A 15,666-nucleotide genomic window follows, 5' to 3' on the forward strand; every position below is an offset into this window, starting at 1 on the left:
TGCCATCAGCAGCATCATTACTAACACCATCATATTAGGATTTGTTCCTATGACTGGCGTTATGATGCCTCAGGGCTCACTCTGTGAAGATCAACTCTAAAGTATAGCAAAAGGGAAAAGACGTTCATAGTCATACCTCAATTCACTGCTCATCTCAAACTCTATTAAACATAAATTCATAAGATATATACAAATCAACAGTGGTTTTGTTAAAATGCAAATCCAGACCAGGCATAGTGGTACATGCTTTTATTCCCAGCTATCAGGAGGCAGAGCCAGGAATTTCTATGCATTCAAGGCCATCCTGGTCTACCTAGGGAGTTTCAGGACAGCTAGGGCAACAAAGTGATATTCTACACCCTACCCCTGGCGGGGGAACTCTAAAATATAAATCCCTGCCTATACCTCTGAGATTTAATTCATTAATCTACTGATCCATGAATTTACTTTTCTAACCAAAGCCCCACTTTCCTTCCCTTCCTCCCAGGTGATTCCAGGAAGCCTTGCCCTAGAGATACTGGTATGAATTGTCTGGACCAAATCAGTCATAATGCAATAGACGAATCATGAATTAAAAACCACAGAGGTACTACACCTAGTGTTAGCTCTGCCCCTAATTCATTCTACAGCTTTGACATAGTTCCTCTGTATTTCCATTTCCTTCAACTCAGATCAGATAAGCTCATGGGTGCCTCTTCCCCTAAGTTGATCCTATAACATGCCTACTGGACACAAGCTTCTCAGACTAAGTTTTATGTTCACTTACAGCAAACAAAATAGGACCTATCGTTTACTAGGACCTTAATTTGTACAAGATGCTATTTTAGGTGTTTAATTCACTTAACTCTAATGTTCGCAACAAAGTGCAAGCATTGTTACAAGAAATAACACAATCAAGTCAGAGAGGTTTTACACACCCAGTAAATAGCAGAGATTGGATTCTATCCTAGGTTTGCCTGCCCCAACCACTATGCTCTTAAGATCACTATGCCTCTGGCCATCACAGTAGAAAATTCACATCCTTTGAATTTGTTTTTATTCAGTCAAAAGGTGGGACAATGAATGCTTGGCTGTAGGTAATTCCCACTGATTATAAGGAAAAAAATCTAAATTTACTTCCATCTTAGCACCACAGAAGTTACCAATATGCTGCCTGTGACATTTTAAATTCATATTGCTATATACCAATTTTGCTTTATTGAAAAATGAATGTTCTGAGTATTAGCATAAAATTACATACATGACAAATTTTTCTTGGGTTGAGGACTTAATTCAGTGTTAAAAGTGTTTGCCTGTCATCTCAAACAATTGGAATGTTTTGTATTGCCAGATCTAATCTCAAGTAAGGGAAATTAATTGGAGTGGGAACAAACTTTACTAAGACTACCAGTTCAAAACTTACCACGATTTATAGTGTTTAAAAGGGAATGTCAGGAGCCAGAGGTCAGACAAAACACTAAGTGGTGATTCCACATGCAGAATTATCTTCTGCAGCACAGTGACAAGATCTGCTCAACCCTCAGCTCCTCTGCTCCTTAGCACCAAAGGGACAATGAACAGGGCATGGGACAAATAAGAGGGCCCACTGGACCCTAGAGCCCAAAGGGCAAGCCTTCTTATCATCTCAAAGCCAAGGCCAAGTGAGGACTGAGAGCAACAAGATACCCAATAAAAACGACGTGCTTAGCGTGAAAAATACTGTAGGCAGTGGAAAAAGCAAGCAGAGCTCTGGGGCTGTTCTGGATGAGAGGGCGAAGAAATAGAATTTGCCAAGCTCTCTCTTCCCTTTCTTTATTCCTCTCATGGGAAGAGCAGAACTTTCCATATCCTCCACTGAGCTTAGAGGTACAATGGGAGACTTTCTCATGACGTATCCCTTTTTGTTTTCTATTGCCAGGTCATTTAAAGGGAACATAATACCAGGCCTTCTTGCCTCCAAACTTCATTACTTCACTGAGAACTGGGAGAACAAACAGAAAGAGGAGGGGGAGGACAAGGAGGGAAAAGACAGAGCACTCATTATGGCAAGTTCCAAAAAAATGGTTTATAAGACAAAAATATTTTAGCCTCAAATTTTGTTTTGTGAGGCAGTTAGAGTGTATTTGAAGGCTGTGACACATGCACAAGAAGTAGGTCACAGAGGAAAAAGGACAGGATGTGAAACCAGATAACCCTGAGTCCTGACAGAAGCCCACCTGAGCTGCTTCCCAAATCCCTACCCCAAGATGGGCTAGCAAATCCCCCTTTGGTTCCATGTTTATGAAGCAAGGGCAGTAGCACCATTCACAGGCAACTCTTCTGTAGAATATACAAAATAGTGGTCGTAAAATACCTACATTGCATCTGACCAGAAGATCATCTCACCTGGGAGAAGAAGCATGCAAAAATTAAGCCACAAAGTCTCATTTATATTTGTATAGTTCAAACTCCTTTTGGCTATCCTGTGGGGAAATAAATGGGGCACCCACAGTTCTATTCCAATCTTAATTCTTCCAAGTAGCCTTCAGCCAATTTGTCCTATAACAACAAAGGCCTTCAAGAAGTGTGGAAATTATCCCCGCTGCCAAGGAAAACCATGGCAACTCGTTCAGACAGTGTCTGGAGACTCAGTAGCCTCTGAAACAGAGAGGACAGGTGGCCTAATTAATAGTGCAGGCCAGGGCACTGGGCTCCTGCCTCCAGAATCCACGGAATTCCACCATGGGGAGAAAAGACATCCCCTAAAGAGTAATCTGTAAATCATTATCTGACTGGTTTACCACAGGGGAAGGAGCTGCTGGGCTTTAAGGAGGTCAGTTCCACTCTTCAGAGGGAAAGAATCAACCTTGGCTTGAGAAACCTAAGCCCCAGAGAGAGCATTAGCCAAGTGAAGCAATACTCTGACAAAGCCAGTTCATAGTCCCTACCTGGGGTTAACAAAGAAGAAAGCTGAACTCTGGGACAGGGTCAGATACCCTGCCTTTGGGCTCCAACAATCCAGACATCATATCAACATTCATGAGGATTTTGATCATCAGAAGTAAGAAAGGGTACCAAGGCCTGGACTCAAATGGCTTGACCTATGTCTAAATCCCAACTCTTCCACTTATTAGATCAGAACTATATCCAACTTTCTGTGCCTGACCTATAAAATGGGTACAATACTATAACCATGCTTAGACTGTAGGATTTATTATAATTACAGAGTTTGATCCCATGAAGTTATCAAAACAGTGAAAGCTATTATTGTCTGCCTCTTACTGCTGCTGGCTAAACAATTTTAGCTTTCATTATGTACCTAAAATATGCTAAACACATCATAGTACTTAATAACCTCATTGGTTACCATATGAGACAATGTATATAAAGCACTGAGCCCAATGTCGTCTCTGCGCATAGAAAATGTTCAATATAGGGAGTTCAGTCCTTGCTATAACTACTATCAAATTGCATGTTAAATCAAAAATACCCCTTTGCTCAGTTTTGAAAAGTTTCCTGGGTAAAAGATAAGTCAAAGAAAAAGGAGTTTGATCACCCTATAGGCATCTACTTGGACAACTGTCAATCATGTGTTCCTGATAACTTTTTTCTAGACTCTTCATGTCAAACAGCCTTGATGTTAACTCGAATATTTCAATTTGACATAAAGTACAGAATGCAAAATTCAGACAAATAAGGCCAGACTAACCTCCTGTAACATGAAAAATAAAAGCCTAGAGACAAATACTGGGAGTGGGGGTGGGGTTCAAGCTTCAAGCTGAAGATCAGAAAAACAAAAGAGTCAAGCCAGTAGATTTTACCTCTACCAAGCTGAAATGGCAATCCTGTCTCCATGAATCCTCAGAGGTAAAAGCTCTAAATTTCTGCCTCCTCCTCCTGCTCCTCCTTATATTCCTTTCTCTACCCAGCTATATCCTCCTGTCTCCACCTCCCTAGTGCTGGGATTAAAGGTGTGTGATGCCAAGTGCTGGAATCAAAGGCATGAGTTCTACTACTCTTTAATTTTGTGTATGCCAGGGTGGCCTTGAACTCAGAGAGATCCATTGGCCTGTCTCCTGAATCCTGGATTAAAGGTGTATGCCACCACTGCCTAGCTTCTACAGCTAACTAGTGTGGCTGGATTTGTTTTCTGATACTTCAGGCAATCTTTATTAAATCATAAATAATATACCACCACACCCTCCCACACTGGAATTCATGGTCAGAAGAAATGAGAAGCAGTCTCTATACCCCCTACCTCTGCTGTTCTAGAAACTACATGCTTGGAAGAGAATTCATTTCAACCCCAGAAAGTTCTCATGTTGGTAAAGCATTACCTTTAAGTCAATCCAAGAAATAAAGAGATGTTTTAAATGAAGAAATACAAGAAAAAGGGATGGAGGAGGAGAAGGGAGTCTAGGATAATTCTTACTTCTTGGCCTCGGAAGTAATTACATGGGCTTGTTCACTTTGTGACAATTTATCAGGTTGTATACTTCTGAACCATACCCCTTATAGATATATGCTAAACTAACATTTTTAGAAGTTTTAAATAAGCCATTCTTAGCAAATGTCTTTGATAAACAGGAGTATGTGGCTAGAGGAAATAAATGCTCATCCTTGCAATTTTTGTCCACTAACAAAAATTTCCTCAGGAGTATCCTTGCACAGCACACACAAATCTAGTTTATGAACTGAGCTTGACTTGCTAAGTACAAGTACTGTCCTCCCTGGCAAATGCAGCTATCTCAGCTATGAAGACTATACACAGAAGCATAGCCCAAAGACCCCTGAAATTGCAGGTGACAAAGTCACACAAGTTTCAAGTGATGTTTGAAATATTTGTGTTGTTTCAGCAAACTATGTAAATCACTCAAAAGGCAAAAGGTCTTCTAAACTTCCATGCTCACAGATTTGTGTCCCTTGCTAGGTCACATACATTCCTGTAAGGTAGCTACTGCAACCCTCCCACCCCAGGGCCAAAGCCACAAAAGACCATGTTCATGTACAAAAGGCCTCAATAAATTCCTATAGTTAGTAGAACATCCCTAAAGTCCCCAGAATGCCTGTACCGTTTGAACAAGTAATTTCTCTTCAAGTATCTGGAGAGAAAGGCATATGTACTGTACAGAAATACACATCAAGAATACACGAATACACAAAGACACAGAATACACAAATACACATTAAAATGGTTATTAAAAAAAAAACACTGGAAGACTGGGGAAACAGGTTAAGAGATAAAGTACTTGCCCCATATGCACAAATGGGATCCACAGTTCAGAATCCACCCTGAACCCATGTGAAAATTCAAGCAGAAATGGCAGCCATCTGTAATTTCAGTGTCAGGGAGGCAGACAGAGAGCATCACTGGGCAACCTGGCTAGCTAGACTATAGAATTGATGAGTTCCAGGTTCAGTGAGAGATAGGAGCACACATACACACACACACACACACACACACACACACATACACACACACACACACACGCTGCATAGCAAGTATTCTATCCACTGACTGGCATGTGCCTCCCTACCCTGATTATTTACATAGGCACTAGGAATTCAAACACAAGCTCTCAAGTTTGCTTCATGAACTGAGTCATCTCACCAGCTTTTGATATGATTTTTAAAGGCTTTGGCGGTGGAGGGAGCCAGATGTGGTAGCATACATCTGTAATGCCTATAATCTCAGCACTTGGAAGACTAAGACAAATGGATGGAAAGCTTGAGGCTATCCTGGGATACACTGCAAATTGAAATCAGCTTCACTCACATAGTGAGACTGTCTCAAAACCAAAATAAAATAAAATTTAAAGAGAATATAAGTTCTCACACCTTGTGGTAGGATTCTCCTTTATCCTTCTACTTCATGATTTTATATACTTCCTAAATTTTCTACAATTAGCAGATATTTTTCATTTTTTACTCTTTTTTTTTTGGTTTTTTGAGACAGGGTTTCTCTGTGTAGCTTTGGAGCCTATCCTGGCACTTACTCTGGAGACCAGGTTGGCCTCGAACTCAGAGATCCGCCTGCCTCTGCCTCCTGAGTGCTGGGATTAAAGGCGTATGCCACCAACACCCGGCTCCCAGACAAAAAAACGAAAAAACCTGGAAACAAACATGTTAAAATGAAGGTAAAATAAACATAACTCATTTTTCATTTCCCTAACTTCACCTATTAAAATTCTTTGCTAAACATCATTATTTCAGCTACATATAGGTTTGCCATTCCCAATCTGAAAATCTAAAATCCAAAAATTTTTGAACCATGATATGATTCTACAAGCAGACAATTCTGGACGATGAAATTTTGTTTCATGCACAAAAAAGTCATATAAAATTATCTTCAAGCTATAAATACAAGGTATATGGGGATAATAAACAAACTTCATGTTTCAACTTGGTTCATATCACCAAGATATTTCATTATCTGTATGCAAATATTCCAAAATCTGAAACACTTACTGCAAGCATTTAGCATAAGGGATATTCAACCAGTTATTAATCTACTTCTATTTCTTTCCCTCTACCCTATGAGTTATTTATCTTCATGGACTCATTGTCTTCATCTTACATTTTGACAGTTGTTTGATAGGAATGAGGATCAGAAGGTTTACTTAACTACAGTGCTATGGGTGCCATGTCCCCTTAGATGTGCCAAGCCTAGTACACAAAAGATACAAAGTATCTGTTTTTTGTGTTGGTCAGGTTGGGAAGCCATTGACATAATACCATAGACTAGAGGCTTAAACAAGGGAACTCTCCTTCCCACTATACTGAAGGCTGGGAGTTAGATAACAGAGTACCTCATTCTTCCTGGCTTGTAGGAGACATCTTCCTAGTATGTACTCCTAGGACCTATCTTTGTACATTCAAGGGGAAAATGGAGTTCCTGTGTATCTCTCCTTAAAAGGACATTGATCCTAACATGACATATGACCTCATTCAACTGTGCTTACCTTTAAATAGGCTCTAGTCACACAAAGGGCTAGGGTTCCTACATATGGATGTGGAGAGAGGCCATGTTGGCCTTAATTGTGGATCACCAAGTTGACATAAAAAATAGACTATTATCACCGACTATAAGAGTAATGATCTCTCCCGTGATATCTTCCATGCCAACGAATAGGGCACCCCAAGAACAGGTATGAAGTCTGAGTGTATCTTCCTATTTTCATGGACAGCACAAAGCCAAGAAAGGATGTGGGGATGGCTATTATTTACCCAGCCCCATGTTTGATAAGATTAATGAGAAAGCAATGAGCACAGACCCAGATAAAGAAACCAGGAGGTAAGAACTACTGTTAGAAGCCACTGAACTAGTCAGCAAATTGTTATGTAGGTGCTGAAAGTAGGAACAGCTCTGATGCCAACTGTAGAGAGAAACCAAAAAGAGTATGTACATGGGCCATCAGGAAGGTTCAATCCATAGGAAACTGCTACAGACTGAATGATGGAGACAGGAAGGAGAGGCAAAGCTAGTGCTGAAGTTAAAAACAGGAAGAGAGTCAAAGATGAGTAGCACCATCCAAAGGCCCAGGGATGTGAACAAGGGAAGGGTGTTTGGTATTTGAGACAAGGTGAATCTGAGCTACCAGGAGACATCCAGGCAGAGGTGATAGATAGGCAGGTACCTGGGAAAAGATGCACAGAATTCCAGGAAGGAAATTTGGAAAACTATCATCAATATAAATAAATAAGCTAACAGAGAAATTTTAAGTGGTCAAAGAAACTAGACTGTCTTCTTTAAGTGGTGGGGCAGAATATGATAAAAAGCAAAAGTCAAGAGAGCTGGGAGGAACAGCAGGATAATGCAGTGTCATTAAAGAAATGCTTCCAGGACAGTGTCCAGTAACATCACACAGCTCAACACTTGCTTTGGGTACCTATATGGTCAATGGAATCTTCAAGAAAACTACTTCAACTAGGTGGGAACCGTGAATCAAGAAATAGCAAAGTACCAGAGAGACAGACATAAATATCCCACATGGTAGGAGTTAATAGAACGCAGTAGGAGTTAATAGAACACATATTCAGAGCACTCTCTGAAAAAGCTAGCAATGAAATGAACACATCTACAAGGTCATATCTGTCTGTGAAGGGGGGGACAAGCCTCTCATGTATATTTTGATGTAGCTATGGAGATATGAAAGCAGATGTGTAGGTGGAATCAGATAACAAGGAAAATGATACAAACCGGTGGGGTGTAGAAAAGTCTAGCTGGGTGGCTAAAGTATTCATCATAGCAAATAGATTTGACTCCCAGTAGGTACACATTCACTCTCTCTCCCTCTCTGTCTACCCACACACAGTTTCTAGAGCCTCCCCACACCTTTCTCTTTGTCTCCTACAAAAACTGATTGGGAGAGAAACACAAAACCATGTTAGCATCCTCAATTAGTCCCAGTGCAGATGGGTGTCATAGATACCATCTTTTGAAGGCTGATATTTCTTATTCACCTGCACAGCTGCAGTGGCTAAAGAATCTGAGTTCACAAGACCACTAATTTAAACACTCAAGTCTTCACTCAGAGGTCATCACAATCCTAGTCTAACAGAATGTGGCATATTCCCAGTAACAGACCAAACATGGAATATTAACATGAAAAGGAAAGACTTGAGCATTAGAAATCCTTCACTCACTCTTCCCACCCTCTACAACAATTCATTATCAGGACTAAATTATTCTTTATCATTGCCACTGTCACTCATAATTGCACTAACCGAAAGACACATAAATCACCTCACTTTTCCCAGCCAGCTATCTAAACCATACTTGATAGTAATGAGCTATTTTACTAAAAATGTTCAGGAAAAAATTTTAGCAACCTTGAGCTTGCAACAAATCCTAATAACAACAGTTTCTTTGGCTTTACAAATGCATAAATCTGTGAATACTGTTTGACATTTATTGAACATGAATAACATCCCCACGTGCTATGTTCCAGAGCCTTAGCCAAAGTTCTAGGGAAATGACTTAACTCACACAGACTTGGAAAGATTCACCCTGAACCAGTATTTCCTCATACCAGTTACCCTTCCTCCCACTCTCATCAGATCAGAAACATACACTTTCTAACCATCCCCAAGGTAACAAATGTATAAATCCAAGCCTAAACCATGCCTCTACACTTCGTAACTGATGAGGTTAGAACAATGAGTCATGCTCTGACTTGGCTTGTCCCCTAGATGATGAGAATAAAACCACAATTGAGTCAAGAACTAAAAAAATGCTAAGCCAATACAGCAGACAATGAGGGGCAATGGACAGCTAGACACACATGGACATGGGCTCTTCAGTCACCATTACCTTCTTGGACAGATAACATGAAGAAGTTCATCTTTTACTTCCTTCGATTTTGTACTCTTCCTAATGATCACATCTGAAGTTAGCCAATTAACCTTGAAGGCTTTTTGCATTGTTTTTCTAATCCTCTGTGGCAAGCAAGTGTATACCAATTAAATCAGATGGTTCCTCTATCAGTGGGTGGCAATCTCAAGTGACCTCTGCTCTGCAGGCCTATAGTGTTTTTAGATGAATGAAGATGGCAATTGTGACGGTTCACAGAACCATCCTTTCCTCTGACTTAGCCGGTGGAGTAGGCAGCCTCAAACAGGCCATTCCATTAACCAAGCATCAGAGAAACTCTTGTGATCTATACATAGAGGGGCTATTTCCAAACTGGGCTTTCTAGAAAAGACAATTAGGATTAAAAACCATATTAAAAACTACATATAACCTACCCAAGTCATTCCAGCAGAGGCTCTCCAGGCAAGAAAGTGGAATGTGGCCTTTTCTCTCTCCTACCAACCTGTAACCCAGCAATCTAGAGGACAGTAGGTCTCAAGGGGCTCAGAGCCCCCCCCTCTTCTTAGCATCCCTGATTCAGCACAAGCACATGTCTAACTAGCACTCAGTGGCCTAGAGAACCAAATTAGGCCTCCCAACTGAAGCACAGCAACCACCTTCCAGTAACTAGCAGTAAAAATCAGGTACACAGGAACATTCGGTAGTTAAATCCACATGTGGCCATTCTACCTGTTTTGAACAAGGACAAGGTTAGGCCTTTGAGATCTGTAATAATCAGCTAGCACACAGGGATAGGAAAGACCAGAGATCTGGTCAGTTCAACAAATGACCAGATAAGTAGCTCTTCCTGAGAGTTCCAGGGTTTATTCCAACTCCCCCAAATACAGAAACAGTCTCTCACATAAAATGTCCTTGCAAAACCAAACTATACCCATTCTCACAGTAACCATCAATAATATAGTTGATACTTCATGAGGACAAAACTCCTTCCTTTTAAATTCTTACAAAGGTAAGAGTATTTTAGCTTAGCTAACAGCAAAAGGAAAACAATTCCATGTGAAGATAAAAGCCTTCAAGAGGAAAATAGTATATTTGTTAATTTCCTTTTCAATACTTTTCTTTTTATTCCATTATTTCCAACCATTTCAAAATTGACCAGAAAGGATCCTATTTCATCATATACTTATCAGACGTAAAATAAACAAAGGGAGAATAAAATTGTCAATTCATAGTGCCTCATTTCATAATACCTGGCAAGAAAAATTAAGTGTATAAATGTAGAAGAGGACAAAGGGCAGGAATAAACATCAAAAATATTTTTCCTTAAAAAAAGAATAGAGATTCATATAGAATACTTTCAATTTTTTTTTTACTGAAAACAGATTTTTTTCATACAATATTTTCTGTTCCATTCCCTCTACCCCTCCAAGTTCCTTTAGTTTTAATAGGCAAGGGAGTCCCAGGGAGATCCAGGCTGAGAAAGAAAGTGGAGCTATTTCACAGCAGGTAAGGAGCTATTTCACACCTAGGATGAATACTGATAACCTCACAAAGCAAAGAACCTAGTCCCTTATAACACAGTATGTAGCTTTTCCCAGAGTAAACCATCTACTTGTCCTACATCTGACATTAATAGACTAAGAAAGGGGAAATGAACAAAGACTAGGAAAAGTAATCACGAAAAACAATCCAATATGCCTAGACAAGAAGGCCTACAGCACGAACTAATGACAGCATTTAACAAATAAATATCCATACCATTTCCTAGATGTTAAAGGAGTCATTAGCTAGGAAGTACTGGCATGTCTGAGCATTTACATATGCCAAGAACTGCTAGAATTCCCATGTACATTTGCAAATCTAGCCCTCATGTGGTCCTATTATCATCGCTGTTTTGAAGATACTGAAGTATCTATCTTCTCAACTTATGTCTCCCAGAGAGTAATGCATAGCCAAGAATGAACTTCTACATTAACTCAAGTGCCCATGACATCTATTCTCTATTATATTTGTCTTACCCTTATCGTTACCCAGCTGGTGCATGAAGTGGTAGGTCCTGGACCCCAGGATTCCTGGCTATAGATCTCATGTGATTAGTCTCTACATGACCACCTAAGCACTATTACTGGCCATGCAGCCTGACCTCTACACCAACACCACAAAATGTACACATGCACAGGGCTTCAAGCAGAGCCTATCACTGTCACTATCAACAACTAAAAAGATCATGTGCAGAAGGCTCCTGTACCAAAGTAGGAAAACTTGTGGTCAAGGATGTGAAGCTACTTTAGATCCCAAACTAATAAGTAGTCCACATAGCACCCAACCTATGTATATTGGACGGTAGCACCTGAGCTCTCCATCTCTCAGCAGAAGCCAGGGTTGTCATCATACCAAGACCACGGGACATAGGATATACCGCATAAACAACAATGGAAGACAGCTACAACAGGGGCTTAGACAAAGCTGTGGACACTTCTTTCTCAGATCTCACCTGGCAACTTCCTACTTTTCATAAGACAGAAAGCAGGACAAAACCCCAGAATCTGTTTTCTTGCTCTTGGCAGATGAAAGTAAAGTAAGACACTTAGCAAGAAGCTTAGTGACCATCGCTGAAGTGACAATTGATATGCAGAGGAGTAAGATGAAACACTGAAATACACAGACTCAAATGATACAGTACAGCAATGAGGCATACAGGGAGAGGCCTGAGTCATGGAAAAGAGCAGGCTCCTGCTGCAGCTACCTCTGATTTTAAAAAGCAGGTGCATGCCCAACACTTGCTCCAGGTTCTTATCAAGTATTTTAAACTTTTTCAGGTCTTGGCAATTGTCATCACAAGGGGCAGAGGTGCTGGTGAAAAGAAGCAAAGAGAACCAGGGATGATCTGAGCTTTAGTCTAGGAGCTACGTCAAACCCAGGGATGTGGCCAGGGACTCAAAGGAATTGTCTAACAGCAGGGGTCTCCAGGAAGTTCTGTCCTTCCTAATGCTAAAACTCTCTAAGAACAAACATGGTATGAAGCCAGATCATCCTGGAGAGGTCTGGAGGATCCCACGAACAACCTGTCTGGTTCGCTCACCAGGACAGCCCTGGTGCCTATGTATGTTGAACACTCAGAAATAGCTACTCACCAAAGAATGCCATTGTATGATTCTAAACAAGTGACTGTTCTCTTAAATTTTCATCTCCTGCCAATGGTAAGGTGGTTATTCCTACATAGTGGAACTGTGGTAAGGGCTAAGTGAGTTGATGATGTAAACTTCATCTAGAACCTTGCTACCTCAAGACAATCCTATGACCAATTTCAGTTTTCTAGAAATTTGGCTAAGGAAGAAGCAACCCGTTCTCCAACAACAGAAAAAATATTCAGTGGCCTGTCAAATGCATGAAACACGAATTCAACAAACATCACATTCCCTTTCTCTCAAATTAATCCTTAAATTCAGTATCATCTCACTCGCCTTCAAGACCCTGTGAGAGTGTTGTTCTAGTTTCATCAGTAAACCAGAAGTGGTTCTCCTGGCTTGCAATCCCATAATCAACCTAGCTCTCTGGCTGTTCTCTCACCATCTTTCCACAGCCATGGGATGTGAGCCATGTACAGAATTCCTCAAGGCCCAGTGTGTGGCAGACGGCAGGAGGAAACGAAACACTGTCACCAGCAGACTTAACAGTGTCTGAGCACTGGCCCTACCAAGGACACAGATAACAGATACTTCCTGGTTCAGAGAAGTTTCCTCCTCTCTTCTCTGGAATCTTGTCTGGACAGAAGGGCCTTTCAGAACATCTCCTACAATACAGACCCGCTCGTTACTTCTCACCTTATCCCTACCTTATCCTTACCCTATCCTCTAGTCTCTGTGGCCAGTTTAGCTTTATTTAAAAAATAAAAAAGTTCTCAATGCCCTGAGAGGAAGTATCATCCCACTAAGGAAGTATAATAGAGAAATAGTGGTCGTTTGTACTTTAGGTAGCCTGTGGACAAGGAAGAAATTAAATAAAGGAGCCAATTCTCCTTTCATAAAGGCCAGGCAGTCTCTAGGGAGAAGCTACTGCCACAGGCTCCTTCCTGGGCAGGGCAATGAGAAGTAACCAGCCCTGGAAATCTCCATGTACCCATCACCAGGCCATGCCCACCTCCCTCAGAAGCTGTGAGTAGCCTCCCTCTGAAAGAGCAACAAGCCCCCCTTAGTCAACAGCAAGATGTAAAAGTAGTAAGAATTAGTAGATACCATGTCAGTATGTGAACTGATTTACATCCTTAGGAGGCAGACCTATAATTCCAAAAGTCACAAGGACAACAGTGTTCTTCAGCACTACTTTACTTAGCTGAGCCCACTTACTAAGCTTGCTGTAGAGTAGAGTGTGTCTTGTTCTTGTAGGAAAGTCTGGAACACAGACTTCATTTACACAAGACACTGAGTTATAAAGGAAGAGAAGAGCCCATTTGCACTATTCACCAGTAACATTTCTTTGTCTGCAGTTGCAGAGGATATACAACCTTCAGGAAATATTTAACATATGCAAGATTCACCCTTAAAATATAGTTCCTGTGGGCTGGGGATGCAACTCAGAAAAATCAGTGCTTGCCTAGCACACAGAAAGACCCGAGTTTGATATCCAGAACATAAACCAAGCATATCAGTGAACACACATAATCTCTGTATTCAGGAGGTAGAGACAGGAAGTTCAATAGTTCAAAGTCGTCCTTGACTTCATATAGAGTTTGAAGCAAGTCTAGGATACATGAGACAATATCTCAAAATTTAAACAAATATGAAGTTCCTAAACACCTAGACCCTCCTGTAACACTATAAGTTCTCTGCTAGGTAATAGGGTCTCCAAAATCCCATTGCAGTCAGTGCACTGTTCTTGGATCATCTGTGTTTATCTGACCTGCAGTGGCATCAAGGCGCTGTTATGAAGACCAACTACCATGGTATCTCAACAGACAGGCAGTGGCAGCCAATAGCCTCCCCTCCCTCTCCCGTGTACCCAGCTTCCTTCTACTCCTGCCCCTTCTAATCCTGCTGGCTCCACACTTCCTAGCACCAGAGGCCAGAAGGTGCACATGGGCAATAATTTAAGAAATCATCTGTCCAGCTTCCCTACTAAAATGCCCACTTGGGAGCTTTTCACAGCTGCTGGTGTGAGGGCTGCAGCTCTGTAGGTTGTCAGCCATACCAGCGGGTACCAGGACCTCTGTTCCCCCACACTTCCCACCTTGAGAGACTACTATCCTGGGCTCAGCAACCTAAGGATTTTCCAAGATCCCCATTTTGGCAAATACAAAGCAGACAGAGGTCTGTTCAACAAGCAATAACATGTACTCCAGGAACCTGGCTGACAAACATCCAAGGACATGGCTATGAAAGAGGGAGACAAACTGAAGCCAGCAAACACAAAAAGAAAGAAAGAAAAAGAAAGAAAGGAAGGAAGGAAGGAAGGAAGGAAGGAAGGAAGGAAGGAAGGAAGGAAAAGGAAAGGAAACAAAAGAAAAGAAAAGAAAAGAAAAGAAAAGAAAAGAAAAGAAAAGGAAAAAAACACTTCAAATGGTATGCAGTATTCCTAAACAAAAAAATATGACATGGAACCAATCATAGAGTCTGTCCCAAAATGTGAGTGAGTCATACCCAGCACAAGGCGACAGGAAATTATGTGAAATACTCCCTAACTACAATACAAAAAAAATAAAAATAAAAATACAAAATGAAATACAAAAAAATGTTCTTTATAAACTACAAAAACAAAAGTCTTTTTCAGGGTGACAAAGAAGGTGCCCACTTTTAGACAGACTCTAGCAAGGCAGGCTTTAAGAAAAAACAAATCATTTTGTCAAAAGCAGTGGAGAGATGAAACCTAAGGCAAGATTGCCTTTAAATAACCACCAGCAAGCTATGAGCTGTCACAAGCAATTACTACTGCCAAGTGCATGCTAACATGCACACCATGACATTCTGATTACAATCAGACAGCAGAACACCAATTTTTAAGATAATATAAAATAATGTTTCAAATAAAACTCTCAGTTCTGGTCTTATGGAGGGAAATAGGATTGCCCTCCCTCTCCCCACAACTACACATTCTCTCCCACCCCCTCTCCTCTCCTCTCCTCTCCTCTCCTCTCCTCTCCTCTCCTCTCTTCTCTCTCTTTCTCTACCCTCTCTCTCTTTCTCCCTCTTTCTCTCCCCTATCTTTCTCCCTCTCTTTCTCCCTCCCTCTCTCAATTTATTTACAAGCAATGCTTTGAAATCACTTTACTAATACAGAATATGGCAAGGTGACTCAGTTTGTTCCTAATACAAAGAGAGCAATGTCTAAGGCCACAGAGTCCCTGCATCCAGACCTGGAAGAACTAGGAGTTTGACCAGCCAGAAGAAGAGAAACACCCA

The sequence above is a fragment of the Cricetulus griseus genome, chromosome 2 (assembly GCF_003668045.3).
Source record: "Cricetulus griseus strain 17A/GY chromosome 2, alternate assembly CriGri-PICRH-1.0, whole genome shotgun sequence".
NCBI lineage: Eukaryota > Metazoa > Chordata > Mammalia > Rodentia > Cricetidae > Cricetulus > Cricetulus griseus.